At 46.6% G+C, this 15,174-nt stretch overlaps 1 long non-coding RNA gene across 3 annotated transcripts in view; it reads right to left on the reverse strand.

Moving 5' to 3' along the window:
* LOC147102684 (uncharacterized) overlaps positions 1-15,174 on the reverse strand; it is a 316,332-nt gene that overhangs the window by 121,444 nt on the left and 179,714 nt on the right. The window lies entirely within an intron of this gene.

Raw genomic sequence — 15,174 nt, forward strand, 5'->3', positions numbered from 1 at the left:
AAAATAAATGAACACAAGATGTTTTTCTGAAAAGGATGTTTTTTCGAGTAAGTTTAAAACCTTTTTTTCCCCCCAATAGTCAACAGACGTAGCTTATATACAGCAGCAAAATAGGTCATATGTACCCATAGCTACCATTCATTTGTGCTGCAAACTGGCCGAATTGGGAACTCTGAATTCCACTGGGGTACACCAGACCTGTCTCAAGGCTATGTCTCATGCCAGGGCCAATTTTTAATTACAGGTAGTGGTTACCTGCCAATATAATCTATCAGTGGAGTCGTGATTTGCCTCTTTCCCTAACATTGACAAGTGCATTACACCACCCACCTAACCCTCCTCCCCGCCACCCCCCATGCCCCCAGCTCTGTTTGACCCTCGACACCCCCCCACCCAATTTCACTCTACCAGAAGTGAAGTGAAGTCTGTTTTAACCAGCTGTTCCAGAGCATTTCATTTACTTCATGTGCACATAATCAATGTGCACAGACATACAAAACATCTGCACAAGCATAGGATTCTTTAAATGATCACGACTTGTAGTAAGCTGCTTAGAAACAAGGCTGAGCCATTCTCAATTTGCATTTTTGATGCTAGTACCAGATCTGAACATAAGTAAGGCTCCATATTTGTATGTTTTTCAGCCAGCAAAAAGCCACATTGCCAGAATTCAACTATGGGAACCTTCACATTTACTCTGGGCGCTGTTCTAGGAATAGCTTTGCTCATTGACTCAATCAACACAAAGTGCTCCTTCCCCTTCCCAGAGCATGATAAGAACATCAATTTTAAAGAACGTTCAAATACCGTGCTCCTTGATAGCTCACCTAAATAACTACCATTCTCAACAGTTTATTTTTCTTTGCAAAAATCAGAGTGATTGTAGCGACGGTGCAAGTGCTGGGGGAACCAGGTCAAGTCTTTTTTAACTCTGACTAGTGGATCTCCCATGGCATTGCTCTCAGTGAATCAGACGATATGCTGTTTTATAATAACAGGAGAATTACACCAAGTAATGCACAAGATACTGGCCCAGATATTGCTGTAATAATAAGTGAGGCTATAAGTGTTCACCATTATTACAGGGTAAATCGGACAGCGACTTCTGGTGTCTGCACCTGTGCAGTTAAACATGGAAATCCAGAAGTTTCTGTCAGAGATACCCCATTCCACCACAGGGTGCACTGTTGCAGTCCTCACCGATAGACTCGGTACTGAAATCATTGTAATGGTGTGAACTTGGGATCCTTGCCCACGAGTTCTGCACTAAAAACGGCTGAAAAAGTTAGGGCTGGTACATTTAGGAGTGAATTTTTAATGGCGTAATAAGTGATAATTACTGCTGAACAACCTCTCTGGCTCTGAAAAATTAATTTTACATGTGTGGAGTCTAATTCGCTTAGAAGAAAATTAATGTTGCAGATTTTTAAGAAATTAATTTTATTTTTACCTTTTCTATTTGTCTCTCTTTTATCCTGCTCCCTTGATCCCATCTGTATTTTCCAATCTTTATTTTGCTTCCTATACTTGATTAAAAAGTAATTTATATTTCTTGTTTTTTTACTTCCCGGTTTGTCTCAGTGAGGATACTTCAATCTGATCCCCTGCCGAGGGCGCCATACTGAAACAGACGCCAGATGACTGGAAGTCTCTGCTGACAAGCCTGCAAAAAGTCTGTGGGCAACTGTATACAAGGTGAACGACAAAAGCCATTCCTTTGACACGGAGAGCAAAATCCGGGCCATAATTCTGATCAATTCTAAGATACAGCTGTGCTTAACTGGACTTGTCTCTTTAGTGCTGCAAATTCATTTGCTGTGAAGAAGAGATCCTGAGTTCAGATTGCAGATTGGCAGGAGCTTTGAACTTTTTGAGTCCAAGTCAGAAGAAATCAACATGAAAATGACTGGCTTACTTTTTCTTATTCATATGTTTGACACTTTAAAGTATGACAGACTTAAGACTTTCCATATACTAGCAGATCCTCCTTAGCGCTGCTCATTAAAAGTCAGAGGATATGCAGAAGCCCGATGGCGATAATGTTACAGGCAGTGTGCTCTACACACAAGACCTTACAGGTAGATTTTGTAGGACCAGGAAGAATGCAGAAAGTCTCCCCGAAACTCAGCCCCTCTCAGGCAGATAGAAACAGTAGAACATAAGAACATAAGAGGGTAGCAAAATACTGCAGATGTTGGAAATCCGAAATAACAACAGAAAATGCTGGAAAAACTCAGCAGGTCAGGCAACATCCGTGGAGAGAAATTTGAGTTGACGTTTCGGGTTGGACCCTTCTTCAAAACTGGAAAGAAAAGAAACTAGATCGGAGGCAGGGCTGCGATCGGACAAAAGAATAAAAGAAACAAAAAAAGTAAAAGAGATTAGAAGCTAGACGAGATAGTAATAGGCTGGGATTAGGTGTAAAGTGTACTGGCAGGGCAAAAGATAGCTGCCAGGTGTGAGAGAGAAACAAAAGGAAAGGGGGGGGGGAAAGGAGTGGAACAATTACAAGAGAAAATGAAATGGGGGCCGAGCTTATGATCTGAAATTGTTGAACTCGATATTGAGTCCGGAAGGCTGCAGACTGCCTAATCGGAAGATGAGGTGCTGTTCCTCGAGTTTACGTTGAGCTTCCGTGGAACAATACAAGAGGCCAAGGACGGTGAGGTCCGAGTGGGAATGGAGCAGTGAATTAAAATGACAGGCGACCGGAAGTTCGGGGTCACCCTTACGGACTGAACGGAGGTGTTCCGCAAAGCGGTCACCCAATCTGCGTTTGGTCTCCCCAATGTAGAGGAGACCGCATCGTGAGCAGCGAATACAGTATACTAGATTGCGAGAAGTACAAGTAAATCGCTGTTTCACCTGGAAGGGGTGTTTGGGGCCCTGGACAGTGGGAAGGGGGGAGGTATAGGGGCAGGTGTTACATCTCCTCCGCTTGCACGGGAAGGTGCCAGGCGAAGAGGAAGGGCTGTTTGGGGTGATAGAGGAGTGGACTAGGGTGTCTCGGAGGGAGCGGTCCCTGCGGAATGCTGAAAGGGGAGGGGAGGGGAAGATACGTTTGGTGGTGGGATCACTTTGGAGGTAGCGGAAATGCCGGAGGATGATCCGTTGAATGTGGAGGCTGGTGGGGTGAAAGGTGAGGACAAGGGGAACCCTATCGTGGTTCCGGGAGGGAGGGGCAGGGGTGAGGGCAGAAGTGCGGGAGATAGAACTGACACGGTCGAGGGCAGTGTCAACCACAGTAGAGGGGAATCCTCGGTTGCGGAAAAAGACATGTCTGAAGCACTGGTGTGGAAGGTGGCGTCGTCGGAGCAGATACGGCGGAGGCGGAGAAACTGGGAGAATGGAATAGAGTCCTTACAGGAAGCGGGGTGGGAGGAAGTGTAGTCCAGGTAGCTGTGGGAGTCAGTGGGCTTGTAGTAAATATTGGTCGATAACCTATCCCCAGAGATGGAGAAGTCGAGGAAGGGAAGGGAAGAGTCCGAGATGGACCATGTGAAGGTGAGGGAAGGGTGGAAATTGGAGGCAAAGTGAATGAAATTGTCAAGTTCGGGGCGAGAGCAGGAAACGGCACCGATACAGTCATCAATGTATCGGAAAAAGAGGTGAGGGAGGGGACCCGAGTAGGACTGGAACAAAGATTGTTCCACATAGCCCACGAAAAGGCAGACATAGCTAGGACCCATGCGGGTACCCATGGCAACACCTTTGATTTGGAGGAAATGAGTGGAGTTAAAGGAGAAGTTGTTCAATGTGAGAACAAGTTCAGCCAGGCGGCGGAGGGTCGTGGTGGATGGGGACTGGTCGGGCCTCTGTTCAAGGAAGAAGCGGAGCGCCCTCAGGCCATCCGGGTGGGGGATGGAGGTGTAGAGGGATTGTACGTCCATGGTGAAAAGGAAGCGGTTGGGGCCAGGAAACTGGAAACTGTTAAAGTGGCAGAGGGCGTCCGAAGAGTCGCGGATGTAGGTGGGAAGAGACTGGACAAGGGGAGAAAAGATAGAGTCAAGATAGGAAGAGATAAGTTCTGTAGGGCAAGAACAGGCTGAAAGGATGGGTCTACCAGGGCAGTCCTGTTTGTGGATCTTGGGAAGGAGGTAGAAGCGGGCTGTGCGGGGTTGGGGAACTATGAGGTTGGTGGCAGCAGGGGGAAGATCTCCAGAGGAGATGAGGTCAGTGACAGTCTTGGAAACGGTGGTTTGATGTTCGGTAGTGGGGTCATGGTCCAGGTGGAGGTAGGAGGAGGTGTCGGAGAGTTGGCGTTCAGCTTCCGCTAGGTAGAGGTCAGTACGCCAAACAACAACAGCACCACCCTTGTCAGCGGGTTTAATGACAATGTCAGGGTTGGATCTAAGAGAATGGAGTGCTGCGAGTTCAGAGGGAGGTAGGTTGGAATGAGTGAGGGGAGCAGAGAAATGGAGACGGCCGATGTCAATTTCATTCACTTTGCCTCCAATTTCCACCCTTCCCTCACCTTCACATGGTCCATCTCGGACTCTTCCCTTCCCTTCCTCGACTTCTCCGTCTCCATCTCTGGAGATAGGTTATCGACCAATATTTACTACAAGCCCACTGACTCCCACAGCTACCTGGACTACACTTCCTCCCACCCCGCTTCCTGTAAGGACTCTATTCCATTCTCCCAGTTTCTCCGCCTCCGCCGTATCTGCTCCGACGACGCCACCTTCCACACCAGTGCTTCAGACATGTCTTCCTTTTTCCGCAACCGAGGATTCCCCTCTACTGTGGTTGACACTGCCCTCGACCGTGTCAGTTCTATCTCCCGCACTTCTGCCCTCACCCCTGCCCCTCCCTCCCGGAACCACGATAGGGTTCCCCTTGTCCTCACCTTTCACCCCACCAGCCTCCACATTCAACGGATCATCCTCCGGCATTTCCGCTACCTCCAAAGTGATCCCACCACCAAACGTATCTTCCCCTCCCCTCCCCTTTCAGCATTCCGCAGGGACCGCTCCCTCCGAGACACCCTAGTCCACTCCTCTATCACCCCAAACAGCCCTTCCTCTTCGCCTGGCACCTTCCCGTGCAAGCGGAGGAGATGTAACACCTGCCCCTATACCTCCCCCCTTCCCACTGTCCAGGGCCCCAAACACCCCTTCCAGGTGAAACAGCGATTTACTTGTACTTCTCGCAATCTAGTATACTGTATTCGCTGCTCACGATGCGGTCTCCTCTACATTGGGGAGACCAAACGCAGATTGGGTGACCGCTTTGCGGAACACCTCCGTTCAGTCCGTAAGGGTGACCCCGAACTTCCGGTCGCCTGTCATTTTAATTCACTGCTCCATTCCCACTCGGACCTCACCGTCCTTGGCCTCTTGTATTGTTCCACGGAAGCTCAACGTAAACTCGAGGAACAGCACCTCATCTTCCGATTAGGCAGTCTGCAGCCTTCCGGACTCAATATCGAGTTCAACAATTTCAGATCATAAGCTCGGCCCCCATTTCATTTTCTCTTGTAATTGTTCCACTCCTTTCCCCCCCCCTTTCCTTTTGTTTCTCTCTCACACCTGGCAGCTATCTTTTGCCCTGCCAGTACACTTTACACCTAATCCCAGCCTATTACTATCTCGTCTAGCTTCTAATCTCTTTTACTTTTTTTGTTTCTTTTATTCTTTTGTCCGATCGCAGCCCTGCCTCCGATCTAGTTTCTTTTCTTTCCAGTTTTGAAGAAGGGTCCAACCCGAAACGTCAACTCAAATTTCTCTCCACGGATGTTGCCTGACCTGCTGAGTTTTTCCAGCATTTTCTGTTGTTATTTATATAAGAACATAAGACGTAGGAGCAGGAGTAGGTCATTTGGCCCCTCAAGCCGGCTCCGCCATTTAAGAAGATCATGGCTGATCTGGTCTTGGCCTCAACTCCACTTCCCTGCCCGCTCCCCATAACCCTTGACTCCCTTACCAATAAAATCTGTCTATCTCCACCTTAAATATATTCAATGACCCAGCCTCCACAGCTCTCAGGGGAAGAGAATTCCAAAAATTCACGATCCTCAGAGAAGAGATTCCTCCTAATTTCTGTTTTAAATGGGTACCCAATTATTCTGAAATTATGCCCCCTATAGTTCTAGATTCCCCAAAAGGGGAAACATCTTCTCTGCATCTACCCTGTCAAGCCCCTTCAGAATCTTATATGTTTCAATAAGATCCCCTCTTGTTCTTCTAAACTCCAATGAGTATAGGCCCAACCTGCTCAACCTTTCTTCATAAGACAACCTCTTCATCTGCAGTATATCCTTCCTTAAATGAGACCAAAACTGTACGCAGTACTCCAGGCATGGTCTCACCAATGCCCTGTACAGTTGTAACAGGACTTCCCCATTCCCTTTGCAGTAAAGGCCAACATTCCATTTGCCTTCCTAATTACTTGCTGTACCTGCATGCTAACTTTTCATGATTCATGTACAAGGAGCCCCAGATCTCTCTGTACCTCAGCATTTTGTAGTCTCTCCCCATTTAAATAATAATTTGCTTTTTTATTTTTTCCTACAAAAGTGGATAACCTCGCATTTTCCCACATTATACTCCATCAGTAGACCAGAGACTATGGCCTAGGTTTTCAGTGTGCCGTGAGGCGGGCTTTTAGGCGTGCAGGGGGCTAAAATCCCAAATTCGGGGGTCCCGACACCATCCCGCCCAAAACCCGCCTCCACGTAAGTGTCAAAGGAGGCAGGTACCCACCCTGCACTGGGACCCGCCGACCCGAGGCGGGAAGGGATTAGTGCCAATTAACTGCCTGTTAACAGGTAGTTAACAGGCAGTTTTTAGCCTAATCCCTATTTTGAAGGGTGTCGTGTGGGATTCCCGACGGCTCCAAACCACACCAGGTTAGAGCAGGCGGGCCGTTGGGTTGAAGGACTTGGAGGGGTCGAGATGTCAGTGTTCAGGTGAGTAATGGGTGCATGAGTGCAAAGGTAAGTGTGTTTGGTGTGTCTAAAGTGTGTAAAGATGTTTAAATTACCTGTACTTACCTTTACAGCCTTTCTTCCTGTAGGTTTCGGGAGTCCATCATTCAGCCGGCACTGAAAGCAGAATGGCCGCGAGCTGTCAGAAGTGACAGCCTGCAGCTTTCAGTGCTGGCGAGAGTTCTAACTGAGTCTGCGTAGAAGGACTCAGGCTAGAAGTCAGACTATCAGTATTTGACAGCTTCAAACAGCTGTGAAACACTGATATTTCATCTGACAGCACGTCTTGACAGATGAAATTTCAGTCTGTGACGTCACCTGTTGGGCGGGCTCAACAAGGTCAATCAAGGGAAAATTGCGTGGATTGGCCGGACGTCGATGGAGGCGGGACTAAAACCCAAAAGTTGTAGTCCCGCCTCCTTCCCAACTTCTGAATGAAAATCCAGCCCTATGTAAAAAATAGCACTCCAAATTATCTCCCATAAAGAGTTTGGCAGTAGATATTTGTGTGTTAGAGCAGATCAGAGCCCAGCTGCAATTGAGATGTTACAAATTGAGATGCACTCAATATTTATTGTACCACTGTCAACTGTGTGCATCTGTAGACAAGTGCCACAACAATGGCTACAGGAGAAACCTCTTTACCCAGATAGTGTTTAGAAGCTACCACATGGAGTAGTTGAGGCGAGTAGCATGGATGCATTCAACGGGAAACTGTAATGATCAGTAACAGGTCATTCTAGAATGGTACACTAGGTGGAGCTGTATGTTTAGTAGGGGCTACCCACAAGGCAGTAGTCAAGATGGATGCCTGTACACTAGTCCACATGGCTGAATAAATGACTAGCTCAAGCTAGCTGTTCATAATGAAAACATCTATTTATTTATGAACATAACATGGTACCAGGATTGGTAATATCTGCTGAATATTGTGAAACGCGACATGGAGAATTTGAAGCCACCGGAGGGTATGAAACTCACGGGGAATGTCGACTGCAATTGGCGGACTTTCAAACAACAATTCGAACTCTACATTGCCGTCCTCGGGTTCGGTACGATGCCAGACGCAAGGAAAATAGCGTTGCTGCTCACGGTTGCAGGCCCACAGGCGATAGAGGTATTTAATACGTTTGTATTTGATCAAGAGGAGGACAGAGAAAAGATGGACGATGTGCTAAAGAAGTTTGATACACATTGTTCTCCCAAAAAGAACAAGACCTATGAGAGGTACATCTTCTATTCACGGACACAGCAGCAAAATGAAACTTTTGATAGCTTTGTGACCGATCTGAAACTGAAAGCACAGACATGTAATTTCTCTGAACTGAAATCATCCATGATTCGTGACCAGATTGTGTTTGGTATTCATGATAACAAGGTCAGGGAATGTTTGTTGAGAGAAACCGAACTAACATTGGATGATGCTGTGAAAATATACCATGCCAGTGAGCTAGCTCAACAGCACGCAAAGACTTTCAGTGAAATTAATAATAATGCGACTGCAGTAAGTGATAGAGCTGCTGTCGGTGCTGTGTCCTACAAGGGGAAGAAACGTGGGCAGAACAGAAATGCAAAGCAATCGGAGGGTGGAACTTTTAATTGTAAACGCTGTGGTTACCAGCACCAGTCAAGACAATGCCCAGCATTTGGGAAAATGTGCACAAAATGTAATGGAAAGAATCACTTTGCCAAACAATGCTTTTCAAAAGTAAAAACAAAGAAAGGGCAACAAGTCAATGTGATTGAGGACACTGATTTAAGTGAGACATTTTTTGTAGGAATGGTGTCATGTGACAATATCGAAAAGGATACAGAAAATGTGCAGCCCTCAGGAATGGACAATGCTGAACATAAAGTTAATGCAGTAAAAGAGGACAAATGGATGATGCCACTACAGGTAAATGGAGCATTAGTTACATTGAAACTAGACACTGGGGCAAAAGCAAACTTAATCAGTATGAGTGACATTAACAATATGAAAGAAAAGCCCAAAATACAGAAAAAGTCAGTACTACTGAAGAACTATAATGGACAGAAAATAGATAGCTCAGGTGTATGCAGACTTAAAGTGACAGTCAAAGACAAAGTGCATCATCTCATGTTTTCTGTTGTGGCTGAAGGACTTGATTCACTACTAGGTGACAAAGCTTGTGAGGACTTAGAACTGGTCAAGAGAGTCTACTGTATAAACTGTGCCATAAGCACACCAGATGACTCAGTGGATTCTGTAGTGAGTAATTTCCAGGATGTGTTCAAAGGATTTGGAGTTCTACCATTCACTTACAAGGTCCAGCTAAAGGAGGATGCTCAGCCAGTGGTACATGCTCCACGGAGAGTTCCAGCACCCCTGCGTGACCGGCTCAAGAAAGAACTGGACAGAATGACCACACTAGGAGTCATCAGGAAAGTCGAAGAGCGAACAGACTGGGTTAACTCCATGGTATGTGTAAAGAAAAAGAACAATGATCTAAGAGTATGCATGGATCCAAAGGACTTAAATGCAAACATAAAACGTGAACACTACCAGATTCCCAAGCGAGAAAAAATCACCAGTGAAATGTCAGGTGCCAGATACTTCACAAAGCTCGATGCCTCACAAGGATTTTGGCAACTAAAACTGGATGAAGAGAGCACCAAATACTGTACCTTCAACACACCATTTGGCAGGTATTGTTTCCTCAGAATGCCTTTCGGGATAATATCTGCATATGAAATCTTTCATAGTGCGATGGAACACATAATTGAAGGTCTGGAAGGAGTTCGGGTCTATGTTGATGACATCATCATCTGGGGCTCCACACTGAAAGAACACAATGAGAGACTGACTAAAGTGCTACAGAGCATACGCCGGAATGGACTGAAGCTCAACAAAGCCAAGTGTCAGTTTGGCATCCAGGAAGTCACTTTCCTAGGAGATAATCTATCTGGTAAAGGAATAGAGCCAGATATGGAAAAAGTAAACGCCATACTCAACATGCCCCGACCCACTGACAAAAAAGGAGTGCTACGCATCATGGGGATGATAAACTTCATTGGAAAGTTCATTCCTAACTTGTCAGCCAAGACAGCCTGTCTGCGAGACCTGCTACATAAAACAAATGAGTTCGCATGGACAGAAAGACATGAACAAGAGTGGATGAACCTCAAAACAGTGCTGACAACCACACCTGTACTCACCTTCTTTGACGCAACAAAGAGAATAAAAGTGTCAACGGATGCATCAAAAGATGGCCTAGGCGTGGTCTTGCGACAAGCAGAGGGTGAAGATTGGAAGCCTGTTGCCTATGCCTCCAGGTCTATGACTGATTCTGAGTGTCGATACGCCCAGATTGAAAAGGAACGTCTAGGCTTGGTAGTTGGACTAGAAAAGTTCCATGGTTACATATATGGACTTCCCACCTTCACAGTTGAGACAGGCCACTGCCCACTGGTTGCCATCATAAAAAAAAAATCTGAATGAGATGTCTCCAAGGATTCAACGACTTATGATGAAGCTGCAAAGATATGACTTTGAACTGATCTACACACCAGGCAAACACATAGGCCTAGAAATTGAGTAGCCTTAGCGCCGCATTTGAGGCGCTAGAGGGCCTAGCGCCGGAGTTATGGCCAGTTGGGAAATTGAGTGGGGCCCTTCCGTCGGCGTTAAGCCGGTAGCGCTGCGCCGGCACCGATGACGTCATCGGTGTGCGCAGCGTCCCGGTTGCCATGACGACGGGCCCCAGCGCCGAAATTCAGTTGCGGCCGCCTCGCCCGTGGCAGCCGCAACTAAGACTCTGGCAACCGAGTCTTCCCCGAGTTAGCGCCGGCGCATTAAGGTCGCGCGGCGGCCGGCCGCTTTCCCGTCGGCTGCCTGCCCGCACCTCCCTCCCCGGACTCCTCCACCCCCCCCCCCCCCACGGAACAGATGCGTCTGGCCTGCAAGCCCGGCACTTGTCCGAGGTGCCGGGCTCATTTTTCCAATATTTGAACGGACAGCGGGCGGGTGCAGGCAGCTCCTCCTTAACTGAAGGAGGAGGCCTGCACTTCCCCAGCCTGCCGCACCGCATCGGGTGCCGCAGCGCCGGATTAGCGCCGCAATTCGGCACTCAGCGCCCATTGGGAGGCGCTCACGCCCGCCAGTAGCGCCGGCAGCCGTCTGGGCGCGGCGCTACTGAATTTTTGGCGCGCGCAAGGGAATTAGCGCCGGCGCTAAATTTCCGGCGCTAAAGCCCTGGCGCGGCGTCAACTCAATTTCTAGGCCATAGTGTTAGCAGATGCACTATCCCGAGCACCCACAATGAGTCATGTGAGCTCTACTGAGGAAGACGTGGATATTCATGTGAGTATGGTCACTGCAGCGCTGCCCGTGTCAGACACAAAATCAAAGCAAATAGCAGAAGAAACAGTAAAAGATAGTGTTACAAACAGTAATAGAGAACATTCATCATGGTTGGCCAAAAGGTTCCTGTCCAAAGTACTATCACATTAGGTCAGAGTTAAGTGTCGCAAGTGGACTATTACTAAAACAGAACAGAATAGTCATTCCACAGGCTCTACGTCAAGACATCCTCAAAAGGATTCATGAGGGACACCTCAGAATTGAAAAATGCAAAAGGAGAGCAAGAGACACTGTTTATTGGCCTGGCATAAATAAGGACATTGAGAACATGATAGGCGAATGTGAGACATGTCAGAAACACCAAAACAAACAAGCAAAGGAACCAATGATAGTAGCTGACTTACCAACAGCACCATGGCAAAAGGTTGGTATGGACCTTTTTCATTTGAATGGTAAAGACTATCTATTAGTGATTGACTACTATTCTAACTATCCTGAGATGGCGCTGCTCTCAAGCACATCAGCAAGCAGTGTCATAATGCATGTTAAATCCATCTTTGTCAGACATGGAATTCCCAGGATTGCCATTAGCGACAATGGTCCATGCTTCAACTGTAAGGAGTGGTGTAGGATTCGCAAAATTGGACTTTGTATTAATAAGGGTCAAATGGCAGAAGAGGCCATGATTTTAAAGACTGTTTTAAAAGAAGCCCAGAAAAAGGGGCATACAAAATAGCCGCCATACCATGTGACCGGCTTATTGGGACACTTTAAAATGGTTCCTGCGCAACCTCAGACAGCTTTGTGGATTCAACCCACAGTAAGTTCTGGAAGCCGTTTCTGAGAGAACGAAACCAGACCCACACATATACATATGGATTAGATGCAGATCCAGTCAAGATCAGCCTGGAGGCAGAGGCCATCTAAATGTTGACCCAGACAAAAGGGTACAATTTCATATTCATGAGAACAGCACCCAGGACTAGATAACGAGATCAGCAGGACATTAAAAACAATGAAGGTCATTCCAGACCAGAGATGGGCCTTTACTGGCCGTTTAAAATATTTAAAAATATAATAACTACCCCGCTGTGCTCCCAGCCCGCCAAAAGTTAAACAAAGACTAACCTGATTTTGGGCGGGAAGTGGAAGCTTCTGGGGGAAAAGTATAAATGGAGGAGTTGGAGTTGACCGAGACACACTCAGGCAGACACACACTCGGAAAGGGACACACGACCGAGTGGCGGTGGGTGAAGAGGAGTCGCTTCGGGAGAAGATCAGCAAACTCCTCTACACCACCGGAGGAGGAAGAAGAATTAAGCCAACATCAAGAGGGCCGTTCGAAGCCGGCGTCCCGCCCCGGGGAAAAACATCTGGAGATCATCGACCATCCCCGGGCCGTTGCCGAAACGAGAGGCCATCGACCCAACTTGGGAGAAGAAACAAAAAAATAAAACCCCAAGAGAAGAAACCTTCCAGCCACTCCGGCTCGGGAAGAGACGAAAATTAAGCTGAAGGAACTGATATGAAGACCAGCCCAAGGCTCTTCTGACCGGGGTCGAGCCGACGATCCCCGACCCCGCCGACAGCCAGAGCCAGCCGGTGTCCAGCCGACCCCGACCCCCACCTCAGGAGAGAGGTGAGGCGCAGCTCGCTGGGGCTCCACGATCCATGTGGAGACGGAATGCCTGAAAGGATCAAACGCAGACTGGTGCAAAACCTTGCACTTCCTAGTTGGATTGGTGAGCATGTTTCTGGCCCTTCACAATCAGATCTAGATAGGTTTATGGGAGGTGGATTTAAGGGTACAATTAACATGAGTTGTTGTCCCTCGATATTCCGTGTGTTTCCTTATTTCATGATGATTTTTGTAGAGTATAAGATGCCTGTATTTGCCTTAGTTAGTATTGTGTCGTTAGGATTTGTTTGTGTTTTTCCCTCCCATGTACTCTCTTATCTGCTTGCATTTGATTTATTTTTCCATATGCAATAAAATTTCATTTCGTTTCATCAAACTTGGTCTACAAGAGTTTTCTCTACATTGTAGTTCCTGCCCCAAAGTCCCGAGTATAGAATCTAAGGGGCGAGTGGGTCGAACCACTCAAGGTTTTACTGTGCAAGAGAGAGAGGCCTCAAGAGAGAGAAACCTCTGCGATCTAAAACCCCTTATAGTGGCAACAGTTTGCAAAACATTATGACTTTCAACACATCACATCCAGTCCTCTGTATGCTCAGTCGAATGGTAAGGCAGAGAAAGGTGTTCAAATTCTCAAACAGCTACTGAAGAAAGCAACAGAAAGCAAGTCTGATCCTTATCTCGCCCTGCTGAGCTACCGAGCCGCCCCTTTGGACTCTGGTTCTTCACCTGCTGAACTCCTAATGGGTCGCAAGTTGCGCACCACGCTACCCTGCTGTGCAAAAGAAAAGCAGAGTAAGGAACTGAGACAGAGACTTCAACTGTTAAAAGCTGAAACAGAAATCACACTATGACAAGTCATCCAAAACTCTGAAACCATTGACAAGGGATGATGTTGTCAGGATTGAGGATCCAGATGCATGGAACAGGAAAGCTACAGTTCTTGAGGAAGTAGGACCAAAGTCATACACTGTTAGAACTGAGGAACCGCCGTTCCCTCCTGAAAACACAAGAAACTATCCAAGAGCAAATCGATGACAATGCCACAACTGAATCTTGTCACTCACCACCAGAACAATCTAACACAAACACACATACAGGCTCTCATGCAAACACATCAGACTTACCTGTGCTGAGAAGATCCACACGTGAAGTAAAAAAGCCTGATATTTGAGTACAAAGAAAACTATAATAAAAGAATGAAAAGCTTAGAGTTCATAAAGTAAAGCTTTGAAAATGTGTTGACTGTTGTGAAGATGTTTATGTTGTTATGATTGATTGATATTGATTTTGTTTAACCTCTAAGGCTGAATAAATGACTAGCTCAAGCTAGTTATTCATAATGAAAACGTCTATTTATTTATGAACATAACAGGAAACTAGATAAGCACATGAGGGAGAAGGGGATAGAAGGACGGGGTTAGACGAAGAGGGGTGGGAGGAGGCACGTGTGGAGCAGAAACAGACCTGTTGGGCCGAAAGGCCCGTTTCTGTACTGTAATACTTTGTAACACTACTCGGGTTATTTGCAACATGACTTCATCGAATTGGACTAAAGACGAGATCAGTGTGGTATCGTGATATTGTCTGTACTTCAAAATATATGCCTTTCCTCACATTATCAACTATTCAATTCAAAATCGGATCAACACTTCTATCAGCCAGCTTAGGCATAGGAGAGAGGGGTGGGAATCATCGGGTGCCTTAAGGTTTGCAACATTTCCAAAGCTGTTAATGGCCATTGCTGGGTAAATGGAAAGCATCCAGCTTAAAATTTGTGTTTATTGTACCGATGAAATGATAAAAATGAATTAGTGCTGGGAACTAGATTCTGGAGTTCTCTGTGAAGTTAAAAACTAGTTACTTTGAGCCTGCGAGTTTCCTTTAAATTGCCTACTGTTGTCTTTTACGCTGTGCGTTAACAAAGCTTACCTATCCCTTTGATCTAAAGGAATAACTTAGGATAGAAAAAATAATCCTGTCTTGTTGGGGATTTCTTTAGCCACACTAGCCACACCTCAAACACAAAAATAGTAGTTGAATCGACTTATTTTTATATTTTGCAAACGATTTGAACTATAATTTTGTAGGATCCAGAGTTATCTATTTAGCCTGTCAGAATAAAAAACATGGCCACGATTTCACCGACCAAGGTGGGTCCGGGGCCAGTGTCACCGTCCCAGCCCACTGCCTACTGCAGTCCGCACCCTCCAAGCGATTTTTCGTTGATTGGGCTTGTTCAGCCCGCCCTGCGAGGTTCCCGTCCAATTAAAAGGAAGCCGGTCTGAT

The sequence above is a fragment of the Somniosus microcephalus genome, chromosome 21 (assembly GCF_052327205.1).
Source record: "Somniosus microcephalus isolate GS21.2 chromosome 21, FLI_Smic_1.0, whole genome shotgun sequence".
NCBI lineage: Eukaryota > Metazoa > Chordata > Chondrichthyes > Squaliformes > Somniosidae > Somniosus > Somniosus microcephalus.